The 14,546-nt window shown below is 43.4% G+C and overlaps 1 long non-coding RNA gene across 1 annotated transcript; it reads right to left on the reverse strand.

Annotated features, from left to right (window-relative positions):
* Positions 1 to 2,814: 2,814 nt before the first annotated feature.
* On the reverse strand, positions 2,815 to 7,732 carry LOC146435859 (uncharacterized). The gene is made up of 4 exons (XR_014852411.1): positions 7,372 to 7,732; positions 5,948 to 6,060; positions 4,142 to 4,253; positions 2,815 to 2,960 (listed from the first exon to the last, which is right to left on the reverse strand). It is a non-coding gene; the product is annotated as an uncharacterized LOC146435859 (long non-coding RNA).
* Between the last annotated feature and the right edge of the window lie 6,814 nt (positions 7,733 to 14,546).

A 14,546-nucleotide genomic window follows, 5' to 3' on the forward strand; every position in this document is an offset into this window, starting at 1 on the left:
ACATCCTTAAGATTACTGGGAAAAAATTCCCCAAAAACGCCACCCCAACTGAAAATTCTAATTGCAGACAGTGTGTTGCTTTTTTTAGTTTCAACAACAACAAAAAAGCATCCTATTTCAATCATTGCTACCAAGTTCTGTTTCAGAGGACAAAAATATCCCAAAGAAATGAAGGCTGTCACAGATATAATGTCACTTCATGGGTTTTGATCTTTATTCACTGTTTGCAAAACACGTTTTCCCAAAATGAATTAATTTGCTGTGTTTCCCTAAAACTCAGGTAACCCACAACTCCTCCTAGGAGAGCCACTTTAACACTGAAATAAAGTGAAGGAGCCAAGGACAGCTGAGCTTCTGCCATTGCTGGGGCCAACATTTCTTACTTCACAAACGCTGCTCAGCCCAAACAAAGTTAACTTATGCCTGAAAACTCCTCTTTCTAATTGCCTTCCCCTGCCAGAAACCAAGAGACTAAGAAATCTGCATGGGGTATATTTTCTCTTGGTCTGTACTAAACCACAGTGGCATATTTCTACAGCAGCATCACTGTGTTTTAGGGATGTGCTGGTGCTGCCACAAGCTTTGCTCATTATTGCTTCCAAAAGCTCCTGGTCAGAGGCAGCCACAGCTTTTCCTCTCTGAGCACTCCCAGGGAGACACAGACATGGCATGGAGAACATCCCTTTCCAGCCTGTGCAGTGTTTATTTGTGCAAATGCAATACTTCTGAAGGGATAAACAACTGGTTTCCCCCTTTTTCCAGCTGCAGAACTCCAAGCCTTTGCACAGATGCATCCTTTACGTCTTGTTTCAAACGAATTGGCAAACCTTGAAGGAAAAAGATGCTTTTGGCTTCTCTGAATCGTAATGAAATATGTCTCTTGTAGACACGCAGCTTTCTGGTGATTTTAGACATCGTTGTGGTTTGGTCTTTGATCACACACTCAGTGCAGACACCAGCTTGAGGTAAGAGTTTTAATATCAGTTCCACATAAGGAAAGAGGCCACCCAGAAGGGCCAGATGAGCCTTGGACCCTGCTTTTGAAGTGTAGATGCCTTTTTAATTTTCTGTTATTATATTATGTCACTATATTATGTTATACTTTGGGTTCTGTTACATAATGTTATACAGTAATGCAGGAAGATTTATAGACTCAAATTTTACTCCCAGCTCCCTGAAATCTCTGTTTGTTAAAGGGTGGAGTATGTACCTAACATTTCAATGAGACTGTTTTTCTTCATATTATAATAATGTTGCATTCTTATTCAATGCTTTCTCTAAACTCTCTATTATGTTAGTCAAGCTGCCATTGTTTGAAAGACTTGAGGTTATTGGTTCTGCTTTTGAAGGAAGATGTACTGAGGGATTAATTGATTTTTATCATGCAAATAATAAAATTATTTCTGTTCCTATTTAACTGTTGCTGCCTTTGCCCCTACAGGACCTGTGCCCCTCAGTTTTGGCAAGCAGGAATTGCCATCAGGCTTCCATGGCCTTAATATTCACTTTCTTTTTGATTTTTCGTCTTTTCTTATGGTTCATCCATATAGTCTCTTAGACAATTTTCAATCACATAGAGGGCTCTTGTTCACTCAAAAGTCCTTCTCTTTCCATGTCTGTGGCAGACAACCTTCCCACAGGTCCCTCTGAGCCTTTGATCCACAGCAGGGGAGTGAGGACACAGAACAACATCTGGCACTTTGCAGGTTCAGTGGATTACACTTGACCTCAGTTTCCCCAGGGCTGAGGAAGACTTCAGGGCCAATGTGCCATGAGAGCCTTTCTGAGGCCAGAAATAGTGACTGCCACTAGATATGGCATGGAAACCTGCTCCAGGCTTCAGCAAAAGGGTAAATGAGGTGCCCAGAAATGGTGGGATTTGGGGAATTTTCAGGCACTTTGGTGCTTTCCCCAAAATTATCTTTTTATGGTTTTATTGACTGTGGAATGTTTCTACCACAACCCCTTACCTAAGCACCCAAATCAGGGAATAAGTTACACCTCTTGACTAGTTAATACGTGTAATCCAACTGCTCACCACTGCAATTGAAGATTTTACTTATACAGACATAATTCTATTTCAGGATACTTGAAAACTGCTAAGGGAAAAAGATAAGCAAGCATATATCACAGGATGTGAGAAAAAACCTCACACATTTTATCCAAACAGCCTGTTGGGCAGAGTATTGCACCTCATCATCTTCCTAAGGTAATTTTTGGGGGGTTTTTTTTAGGGGGTTTTGTTTTGGTTTGTTGGGTTTGTTTTTTTTTAGTTTTCCCACACAACCACAGTGGGGCTGTCAGTGCAGTTTTACACAGAACCCCAGTAGGTGTAAGACAGTGTGATCTCCAATAAATCTGTGTTCATGGAGGATTTGGCCCAAGGTGTTAAAATATTTACTGCAGAGAGATTCATAGATCTGTTGTAATTACATTTTATCTACTGATCAAACCTCTGACTGCTCCTAGTGCCTTAATTACTAAACTTGGATTCCTTCCAGGAAGAGACAAACACCAGTAGACAGATGGGGAAGAGAAAAAAAAAAAGGAATGATTTAACATTTCCCTGGAGAAACAACAGAGAAGAAAACATTTAATAGTAACCAAAATTAGGAGTAGATTAAGATGTTCAGTAGTCATTGTTCATGTGCAAAATCAGACACACTAGAAAGGAGCACAAGCCACATTATATCTCCATGTACCCAGCTGGTCCCTGGTAACACTCACCAAGATTCCTCTTGCCCATCAAATAACCCTTTTCTCTGGACTTTTGGCACTCTTTACATGGATTGTTCAAAGGCCAACACACCACTGAGAATTTTTTCTTGTTATTCCACCCAAGGTTTTGCCTTCTGATCATCACAACTTTGGCTTTGAAAGCTCTGTGAGCTGCTGGCTGCAGTTCTGTGACACCATGGGAGTTCACCAATTTCCTTGTAAGAATTTGTAATGTTTTTCAGCTGGGGATGGGAATTAAAACACAGGTAACACACAGCTAACTCATATGAATCAACAGCACTTCACAATGCTACAGAGGGCCACGATGAGCTTTCCTGTGAACTAATGTCAGGAGGGCAAAATCAGGAATTTTGCAAGGCAAAGTTCCCACTGAACCTTTCTTTCAGTACCAGGGTGTCTGACACGAGCAAGAGCTCCAGGAAATCTGTTCCAAGACCTTTCCTGGATGTGTATCACACACTCACATGCTGCTGGCTCTTGCAGAGGAATTTCCCATAAAGACCTCACATACATATACTCAAAAAAACCCCCAAAAACCAAAACACTGCTCTGCCCACACTTTTCCTACCCAAAGAGAAGCCAAGACCTTTATCTAAGCAAACATGAGAGCTGGTTTGTTTGCTGTGCTGTTGCAAGGTGCTCAGAGAAGGGAAGGACATGCCAAGCTTGCAGACTCTCTGTGTGCTGCTTCAGAATGTGGGGTGGGATATCTTCCAGCTGGTGGCTTTCAGTTTGCTGCCAAAGGCCTGCAGATTCATTTTTAAGGGCTCACAAATGGGAGAAAGAGAATAAAGTCAGAGCATTTAAATGCGCTTTTACAGAAAATAATAGAGGAGCCTGTCTATGAAAAGTGCTGAAAAAAACTGTTCTTGAAAAATAACGTGGGAATGTTCTTCTCTATCCCCATATCAAACCTCTGTTACCAAATCCCAGATTTGGTAGGAACAAGGAAGGAAGATGAGGGAGTGTTGCTCAGCAGTCTCATCTTCTCTACTCTCCTGCCCCCCACTTCCCAGGGGGATGAACTATCCAAATTCAGCTAAAAGAAAGTTCAGCCTGAGCTTACCAAGACCCCAAACACCAGCCAGGAACACCACGTGCATGTGGAAAACAGGGAAAAATCCCTCTGTGCTGTCATAGGTGGGCAGGCAGTGTCAAGAGTTCAGTTTATGGTATGAGTTGGCTGTCAGGAGAGTTGCCAGATCACATGCAGGGCAATGATTTCACTTCTTACGTGGTCATTCCTTCAGTGTGAAGTAATTAACCAAACCTGGACCCCATCCCTGCATGGAACCCAAACTTGTCCCTTCCTGACTTAATTTGGAGGCTCATTTTGCTGTTCCTGCTGCACAGGATAAAACCATAAATCACATTTCCTGGAAGAGTAGAGGAAAATGCATACCTTGCTCATCATATAGGACAAGACAGACATAATTTAAATACAGATGTTCTGAAGATGACGCATCTGAGGCGCTTTTTCAGAAAATCAGACTTAGTTCTAAAACCATCTGGAACTTGAAAATGAGTACAGATTTCCCAGTTACATCATTACAGTTTTAAAAATACTCCATTACATCAGATGCAAACTAATTTACCTGCATTATTAGTCTTCATTAGCTGTATTACTAACCCTCTCAGGAGACACAGCTGTGAACAGCAACCATCATGAGCAAGGCTAAGTGCAAATAACATCAACAATTATCTTTTTACCTGTTTTTGACATTTATAGAATTTGAGCCAAACTCATCCCAAGAGCAACATAAAAATGACACCCTGGGTCAGTTCAGTCCCCTCCCTTCAAATCTTCAGTTAATACTCATTTATTTTCTTAGACAGATTTCTGGTTTCCCCTAATTAAGCACATTCTGTCTCAGACACCACACTTTAACATTTAAATATATCCTAGAATTTTTTTTAAATTTTTTTTCTATCCAACGCTCTCTCTTGGTCTTTGCAGTGCCATCAGCTCTTTCCAAGGGAGCAGAAATGAAGCAAAACCTTAATCCTAGCAAACAGCTTGCTGCCTGCCTTCAGGAGGTATCTAATGGATTTCCATCCCCTGGCAAAGGAGAAGGCTTCAGTTTTCATGTGCTTTGTAGGTTATTGTAGAGCTGTGCATTTCTGTGTGTCCCCAAAGCCAAAGAGAAACATCCCCTGTTTCCTCACCAGATTGTCACTTCTGTACCCTCTGTACCTTCAGAGCCATCTTCAGAGGACCAGCAACCTGCCAGCCTGAATTACTGATGGCCTGAGTGCTCAAACATCAATTAACTAGGTTTGATTAAAAATGATAACTCCATGGGATAGGGCAAGCCAGCCAATTAACCAGGAGAAAAAGAAATGTGTGCCTTTTCCTCATGTCCCTTTCACTGACTTAGGATCTGGGCCCAGATTTTCTACCATTTTGGAAAGGTTACACATATTCCAGCTTTTCCAACACCATGTTTCATAAAGTGCAATTTGCTCAGTCTCTGCTCTTTCTGGGTGGTCAGTATCAATTCATCGTCTTCAAAAAACACTCAGTGGTTGATTTCTGCTCTTTATTTATTTGATATGTCATATTAACAGGGACCAATGCTCTCCTGAGTTGGTTTAGAAGGGTTGCATCCCTAACTCAGTGAGGTTATTACCAAAAACAGAGGATTGTTGGCATCAAAATCTGTTCACCACCTCCAGGGTATTCCTAAATACCCAGTCATGCCAATGCCACTGTGGCAACATTGCTGTCACTACCCACTTTTACCTCACTTTTATTTAGATATATTCTTAGGATGCCAGATGTTGTTCCCTTAGTCAGGACCATTTTGTCAATGACATAAAAAATAAAAAAATGACTGTGTTTGTCTTGCAAGATGACTTCTCATCTACTGTTCATTAAAAGTTAAAATAGATCTTGCTGTGACCACAGTCCTGCACAACCATGGTGTCCCATAGCTTCTCCATTACCAGGGAAAACCAGGACACAAAAGCACTGAAGGCACTGACTCTGCTCCCACAGAAAGCAGAGGATTCATTTCCCTAAGTGACCCTTGGTTCACTTCCCCAAGATCCAAGGTGAGTGTTTTTTGCAGATGATCCCAGCTGTTCATTGCTCACCTTTGTACTGACAGGTTTTTCCAAAAGGACTTTCCTTTATACTTCTAGTGACCCTACAGTCAAATCCTCCACTTTTCAAGTACTTCTTTAGGGAGTGAAGGGGTTCACCTACCTCAGTGAGCTGCAGTCTCTCCTGTGCACTTCCCATTAAATTGTCCCCAATATGCTGTGAACTTGGCTGCAGTTTCTGTTCATTATGTCTGCAGACACTTGACCAAGAACTCTCTGTAATGGAAATATTTGGCAACTGGGCTTTGTGACCATTTTTTCTGCTGACTTAATTTCTCCTGACCAAATACTGAAGGAATGAAGAAGAGATCTGTTTTAAATAATGAGGATATTTGACTTGGGAACATGATGCAGCTGCTTTAGTATTAAGAAAAAAACAATCACTTTAAAATCATTTTGTCTGTCACATGGGAAAGCACTGCAGAAAGGCACTGGGAAAGAAAGCCATTTGCCATCAGCAAAGGTTACTGAAAACTCATGGTGTGAAGGAAAGAACACAGGGGCAGAACTAAAAGAGGGACTTGATTTGGCAACCTTTACCATGAGCCAGCCTGTGCCCAGGTGGCCAAGGAGGCCAATGGCACCTGGCCTGTATCAGCAGTAGTGTGGCCAGAAGGACCAGGGCAGTGATCCCCTGTACTGGGCATTGGTGAGGCCACACCTCAAATCCTGGGCTCAGTTTTGGGCTAAAATATTCCCTCACCTTCAGGAGTTCAGTCACCCCTTTGCTTCCTTGAAGTGTGCTGACTTGTATGGCCACACACAGGACTCACATTTCATGGCAAGGGGCTAAGATTGAGCCACAATCCTACACTGTAAAGAGACAACCTCAGGAACCACTGCAATACCATCACAAGTTCTGCTGAATGTTAAATAAAAAAATATTTCACGTGATGGTACACATCAAGAGTGTTAGAAACTGAAATTCATTATGACAGGATGATGGGATTTCCCCAAACTTTTATTTTCTAACTTGTGAGGAACAGAACTTACAAACACAGATGCAGGGTAGCAATGGTACACTTCGATTTAAGCATTTTCTTTCCTAAATGCAAAGACAGGCAAAGGGAAAGTTAGTAAGTTATTAATGATAAAGGTGTCTTCTGAATCTCTGTATTTTTGCCTAGCGTTGTGTTCTGAACAATAAAAAGGATGCAGTTCTCAGCAGCAAGAACATAATAGTTTCATAAGGGATGTTTGTGTCTAGCATAGCTTATTAAGAAAGTTTATATAACCATCATGTCCCCCATAATCCACCAAAATAGGTCAATCAAGCAATGCCAGAGAAAAGGAAACTTTTTCTTAAAATAAACTGTTTGGGAACCTAATTCAGTTTTTATTAAACTGTGGGGTTTTTTTCATTTTTTTTAACACCAGGGATTAATGTGGATATGATAGAAGCTACATGTCTGACTTTAGCCTTTCAGTCCTTTCAGTCCATTCCGGAAAAGGCAAGTTTGGCTTTTCCACACTGGGAGGTGGACAGAGAGCACCAAGTCAATGCCCCCTGGCAAAATATCAACATACCAGGAGCCAAACACCCAAATGTTTGGATTTTGTTGATGCTCCAGCATGTGCAATTCTTGTCTGGCAGAGGCTTTTCTCTCTGCAGCCTGTCCTGAGCAAACCACCACTGCAAACGTGGGACACTGCTGCTGGCACAGCCTTTCCCTGCTGCCTTGCTATCACTCTGAATATTCAAGTCCTACCACTGCTGTTGTTCCTGTTTAATCCTTGGGATGACTCAGAATAGTTGCTACAATGCACTGTCAGTTTGCTGCTTCTTCACATAAAATGACTTGTGCTGCACATCAGGAGGGTAAACAGAGTACCTCTCACTTTTAAAGGTGGAAAATGAGGGTCTGGGGAACCATAAAACCACCAGTCTGGAAAGAGAATAGCGCAAATTATTAAACAATCTGTTTATAAACACCAGGAGAACTATAAAGACATTTTAAAAAGTTAGAGTGAATGTCAAGAACACATTGTATCCAACCCAAACTCATTTCCCTCTTTGACAGGATGAGTGGGAAAGCGGGAGGTGGTAGATGTTGGATGTCTTGACTTTGGTGATGATAAACAAGGGAACTGTGGTTTCCAGGAGCTAGCAAAATGATGTCCTAACAAGCTGTCCTCAGACTGAGATCACACATTGCCCCAGGGCTCTTCAAGGCGTCTGTCCTGCTCAATTGCACTCAATATTTCCACTCATTATATTAATGACCCAAAGTAAAGCTTCAGAAAGATGCAGGTGGCCTCAGTTAAGAGGATCCTACCCACCAAGGAGGGCAGGAGGTGCCCACAGACAAACCAGAACAAGGTGTGACCACAAGGGCCATGAGACAGGACTGAGGTGGGGAAGGGAAGGACATTCACTCCCCTGACGTGCTCACAGAGCTGTGCCAGATCAGCCATCATCATCAGCTACAGACCCCCAGAAGCACAACTTTTAGGTGTTCAAGATGTAAATTAGAGCTATTTGTCAACCTAACCTCATCTGAAATTAGTCACTTCGTCTACCTTTCACTGCCTTGACAGCTTCTCTGGCACTCTCTGAAAAGGAAACATCTGCTGAAAATAAAAATAAAATAACCCCAAGATATCTAACATCAGGTGTCAGTAATATCTTATTTAAGCAAGACAATGTCTCCACAGCCCTGTGCCATGCTGTTATATATTTCAGAGCAGTTAGCAATAAATATCTGGCTGTATGTTTAAAGAAAGCAACAGCAGCTGAGAACATTGACAAGCAAGCTCTGTTTCCCTGTTATTTACTGTTGAGCAGAGGTATTGATAAGAGAGCTAGAGGGAGGATGCACATTTCTCTCCATCTGCTTTATTATACCACTGTAAGGCACAGCATGAAGGTCTCTGTAGAGTCAAGTGGAGAAAATAATGACTAGGTTTTAGATGAGAAGGAATTTGACTTGCACTTCTTCCATCCCGAGCTGATCCCACCATATCTTTCAGAAATGTGGTGTCACATGTGGAAACCTTTTGCCAGACTTTTTATCTCCTCTTCCCATGAGCCACAGGATAATTTGATCCCTTCCCATGGTGCCCATGGGCTTTCAGAGTCTCTTCCTCGTTTAGTATTTATTAAAGACAAAGTCAGTCTGATACCTGAGGCAATCAGTGGGAAGTCTGAGGGGAGATGTCTGTCTCCTCTCCAGGGAAGCTTGTCCCAATTTGCTAGAGCTTAGAGCAGTTCAAATTTCAGTTAAAAGACGTTATTGGTGTGCAGGAGAGGAAATCTCATCAGCAAGCAGTGAAATGAATATCTCAGGGTGAGATGGTGGAGTAACGCCATGAGCAAGAATCCTCTCTGTCCCCTCTCCACCCAGTGTCCCCACAGGTCACCTGGGTCTGCATTCAGTGTTGGGGGACAAAGAGCTCAGAGCAGCCCTAAGTTCCAGGGATTTTCTGTAAGATTCCCCTGGGAATTTTGTCTGTTGGAGGAAACAACAGCAATGTGAGCTGTGACCCCCTGCCTGGACCCTCCCTCCACACTTGGGACAGGACAGGGTCTCCCTGGGACCTTTCTGGCTGGAGGGAAGGACACTCGAGCTGCCCTGCAAATGATAAGCCTCTGTCAGCGTTTTTGAGATAGCTGCACTCTTTAATTACACTTTTCAACTTTCATTTCCAAAGTTTTATTCACGGCAAGAAAAATATCATTACCCTCATTTCCCAGGTACAGATTAACAAAACTGTAATGAAGTTCTGGGAAATGCAGCAGGAGATCATCAAGTTCTGAGGCAGGGAGGCATCCCTCAGTAACCTGGAGTCAGCACAAAGTACCACTGGGGCTCATCTCTGTGCTGTGTATCGTGACCTGCTCTAACAGAGGGGCAGAAGAAAAAAAAGCAGTGCTTTTCCCAAAAGGATCACTCCCATGATGGGTAGTCTCAGGAAACATAGTGGAATATCTATTGTTAATACTATGTCCATATTTTTGCCTCACATATATTTTTCTCATGCTACTGATAACACCTTAGGGCGTTAGAATGGGAAGAATTCAGACTTTGTGTTCACTCTTTACTCTCCCAACTCCCTTATTCAGATTTAGGCAAGTCACCATCAGCTTGGCTTAACATCCACATTCATTTTAATTTCATGTGCTTCTCCCCTCAGCCAATGCCACGTTATTTGCAGAAGGAATTAACCACAGCCAGGCCAAACACACTGTTGAGCAATGAAGATGTTTCTGTGCCTGTCACATTTCAAACTTGCTCTCACTCACCACAAAACCCACAGAAGGAGGATTACAGAGGAAGGAACAATCAGTGGCCACAGCCCAATCATTGGCTCACAATCATTTCCTACCATCAGTTCAGTTTCTTACCCCTGCCATATTTTAAGAAAACTATGGGAGAAAAGGAATTTGAACAAGGAATCATCCAGGGATCCTCCTCTCTGCTTTCATCTGAGCTAGATAATCCAAAGCAAAGGGACCAACCCTCTCTTCCCTGTGCTTGCAGGGGAAAATCGAAAAAAGGATCTGCTGCTGAGCCCCCAGGTTTAGGCTGCTGTTCTGTTAAAAGGCTCTTAGTGACCACTAGGTGGGGAGAGAAACTTATTGTCCTCAAATCCCACGGAAAATACGCCAGCAGCTCGTTGTGCTCTCATTCCAAACCCTCAGTGCTCAACCTGACCTTTTCCCTCCCTTCCCAGCTGTAGATGAGTGGTGGGGCCATGAACCCGATGTGATCAGGGGTAAAAAAATCCCTCAGTATGATCTGCAGGTTTCATTTATGATCTGTAGCTTTTCTGGGCTCTGTTGCAATCCCTGAGATATGGGATCTTATATTTGTTGATGGTGGAGGAGTAAGTTTAATATCATGCACAGGAAATGTTGGGCCAAAGTCATTTTTAGGGGTGAGTTCCTTACTGACAGATTTATTTGGCAGAGGGATTTGGAGGATTGTGTATCTCTTTGGTTATTAAATAGTACAGTCTTAAAAAAAAGAATTGGGTTTGCAACTTCTGAGTTCTGGGAGAGAATGATCAAATTCGAAGAGCTTAAGAAGGATGACTGAAGATATGCAAGACATGAATTATCTCTCCAGTTCTCTCAGAGATGCCAATTTTACCTATTTCCAAAGATTTAGTCATCTAAGCTCTCTCTAGATCAGTGCTCACAGGGGTGCCTGGGGTTTGTGGAGGGGTGGATCTCCCTCCAGAGTCATCAATCCTTCTCTGTTGGCAACCAGAACCCCCAAGACAGCCACTTTTCTGAGCTGCATCTAAGTGGCTGGCATGAATCTGAGCCTGTGTGCTGCAAGCTGCCTTGCAGAGCACCATGAACCCTTACAGTGTCAGCTCTAGACAGAAATGCAGGAGACAGACAGCTGACAGAGGTGCTCAGCACTGCCATGGCCAGTCTCTGCTCACACCCAGCTGGTTTGTTCAGACCTAGCTGGGTCTGCATGTGAACGTGGCTGCAGCACAAACACGTCCTCAGAAACCTGACCCCCTGGTATTTGCTTTAGAAACAGAACCAGAAGTTCTCCTTCTCACTTGCAGGCTGAGCTGAGAACTACAACAGCGCCCACAAACAACTCTGGTTGCCATAAAAATTCTCTCTTAGTCACCTTTCAGTAGCAAATACCTTGAAAGCATTTGGCTTCAGTAGCTGTAAGTTTCTCACTTCGTGCCTGGTAGTAAACAATATTATCCTTCAAACAAGATGTGAAGGTTGCCATGGAGCTCCAAAATCTTTCTGGTCCAAGAGAAGTTAATGTTTCAACTACAACATTTTGATGAGCACATTCTGTGTGGTCTTTTTCCCCTACATTCCCTGATAGAGGGATCATTACCTATGACCAAATAAGAGAAGCTCTTGGCAGCTACTGCACTCATCTACCGAGTTCAGTGTAATGTACTTCCAAGGGGAACATCTGGCTCTGTAATTTTGTTCCTTGGCAATGCAGCTGTTGTCTGCATGGCTGGCTACCCCTCTCTGCTGGCAGCTGTGAAACTGCATTGGGCTATGCTTTGGTCACAGATTGCTGCTTTATCATGTCTGGATGTTCTTTGTCCTTTTCTCCTTCCCAAAATTGCCTACACCTAGGAATGATTTTGCTTTGCGAATGAATCCAAGGTGGAGTTCCTCAAGCTTCACCTCACTGCAAATGGAAGCAGCTAGGGAAAAACAGCATGAGCTTATTTACCCACTCAGCAGAATTAGCAGCAGGTGTTAATGAGCTGAACACCCCACCTGCAGTTAACAGGAGCACATCACCACATATGCTGCCCCCACGCAAGGTAAGAGAGGAAAGAACTCCTGTCTCATTCACAGGCCATTTTATGGAAGCTTTGCTGAGATCTTAAGTGAATCTGTGACAGAAAATAATGAGTTTTTGAGGGAATTGAAATGTCAGATTTATCTGTTTAACAATATTAAAAATGTAGGACATACAGGTTTGGGGCCACCACCATTAAATTTGCAGAGGGGGAATGCAGCATTGACAACTACAGTGCTGCCTAAACACAGAGGAAATGTCATTAAGCTCAGTAGGGGAAGGTTTAGGAAAAGGTTTTTCTTCCAGAGGGTTGTTGAGCACTGGAACAGCTCCCAGGGCAGTGTCACAGCCCCAACCCTGACAGAGCTCAAGGAGTATTTGCACAATGTTCTCAGGCACAGGGTGTGATTCTGGGGGTGTCCTGTGCAGGGCCAGGAGCTGGACTCCATGACCCTGATGGGTCTCTTCCAACCCAATATATTCTGTGGTTCTATGTGGTTCTGTGATTCTACACTGACAGCTGACTGCTCAGTCACTCAACTGCCCAGTGCATCCAAATCTTTTCAGAAACAATCCAGGCTTTACAAAAGCCTCATAGGATAAACATCCCAGAGCAATGCCTAACACTAAAAGAATTAGGCATTTTCATTTATGCTGGAGGATAAACTCTTAGGCAGAAGAATCAAGGTGTGAACCAAGAACAGGTGAAAATGTCAGTAATGCAATGGATTCCTTTAAAGCCACCTTCAGGCTGGGAGAAATGAGCCTTGCAAGGGATCCATGAAACAAATTGGTTAATGTTCTATAATCACTGAATCATTAAGGCTGGAAAAGACCTCTGAGATCACAGAGTTAACCCAGCACCACCCTGTTACCACTGAAGCATGTCCTGAGCTACTGGAGAGCACTGAATGATGCCTTTGGGTTGAATACCTGAAGGGGTGTTTGCAAGCTGGGCAAAAATGGGAGAAAAGACAGAATAGACTGTAAATTACTGCAGAATTAAGCACCAGTCTGGGGAGGGCAGAGTCCTTGATTGTAGCAACCAGATTGTGACTGGAATTTGGGGCAAAGACAAGATACACCATATGAATGAAGAAGTGTCTTCCAACAGAACACTTAAAGTTTCCCAAGTAAAGGATGAAAGGGAATACCCCTGTCCAGGCAGAGCAGACACTGGGTGAACACTGCCATCAAATTGCACTCTGGTAAAGCATCCTGAACATTTTTTGTAGAAACAACAGAAAAACCCACTTCAGAAAATGAAAAAATTCTCCATCAGCTAATGCATGAAACAACAAAACCTTTATTTCAAATTAGTTTGGAGGTGACAAGGCAGTGTCCCCTCAGGAACAGTGACATGAAGGGTGTTAAAAGTCCCCAACCTGCCTGCTCCACGAAGAGTGGGAGTTTTGATCGACCATGATAACAGAGCTCAGCAGCTCAAGGTGACACAAACCCTGCTTTTAAACTGTAATGTTCCCACTTTAGTGCTCCATGTTTTTTCCATCAAACAGTTGGAGCAGTTCCCCAGGATCCAAACCACAGCTGGCCTCTGACGCTCGGAGTAACCTTTTGAGCAGATAAACCCCCCATTTTCTGTCAGGTACAGCTGAGTGTTTGTTACAGCTCCCTGGTGAGTTGCTATGAAAACCAGTGTCGAATTAATAAAAGCCTTAGGAAAAAATGCCACGGGGTCAGACACTGCTCCGTGTTTGTGGCTGCTAATTACAGAGAGGCAGGAGAGGCTGGGATCTCACCTGCTGGCACTCTGCTCGCCGCTACTCGTAAAGCAGAAAATGCCTTCAGGGCTGGACACGGAGGTCAGCTGTGGGGAGAGAGAGAGAAGGAGAAGCAAATAGCTTGTTAGGGTTTCAAAGCTCAAGTTTTCCCCCTGCATCTTAACAGTAAAGCCGTGTGTATCCACAGTGGGAAACAGCAGCTGTGAGCAGCTGCCTGCTGTGAGAAGTAACCTCGTGGTTATGGGAAATTGTTTGCCCCATCAGATCTGTCCTGCTCAGATATAAATGTGGCTTCTACACTGTGGAAGGAAGAAAAGGTGGGATGTGGCTGTGCACCTGAGCTCATAGCTATATTGTCATAACCTTTTGCATTTCAAGCCCATTTTGAACCCACTCTTCTGAAACCCCAAAATTGGCCAGCTTGCTGGTTCCCAAACTGATTTGTGTTGGCTGAGAACCAAGAGACTTGCCAGCCAAAAAAATTCAGTCACAGGAAGTGTCCAGACTTGGATTTTGCCTCTTGGGGCAGAATGGCAGCAGCTGGTGTGAGTTGTGTGATGCAACAAGTTCAACACAAATTCAAGCCCAGTTAGCAGGGATGGTCTCAACAGGGAGAGGCAACAAGAGGAGGATGAGAGAGCTGAACTGAGGAAAGGCCCTGTGCCATCAGGTGTTCACTGATGATGTCTTCACAGTCTGTGGTACAGTTGGGTAG

This window comes from Lichenostomus cassidix, chromosome 5, assembly GCF_008360975.1.
Source record: "Lichenostomus cassidix isolate B80296 chromosome 5, HeHo_3.0, whole genome shotgun sequence".
Lineage (NCBI taxonomy): Eukaryota > Metazoa > Chordata > Aves > Passeriformes > Meliphagidae > Lichenostomus > Lichenostomus cassidix.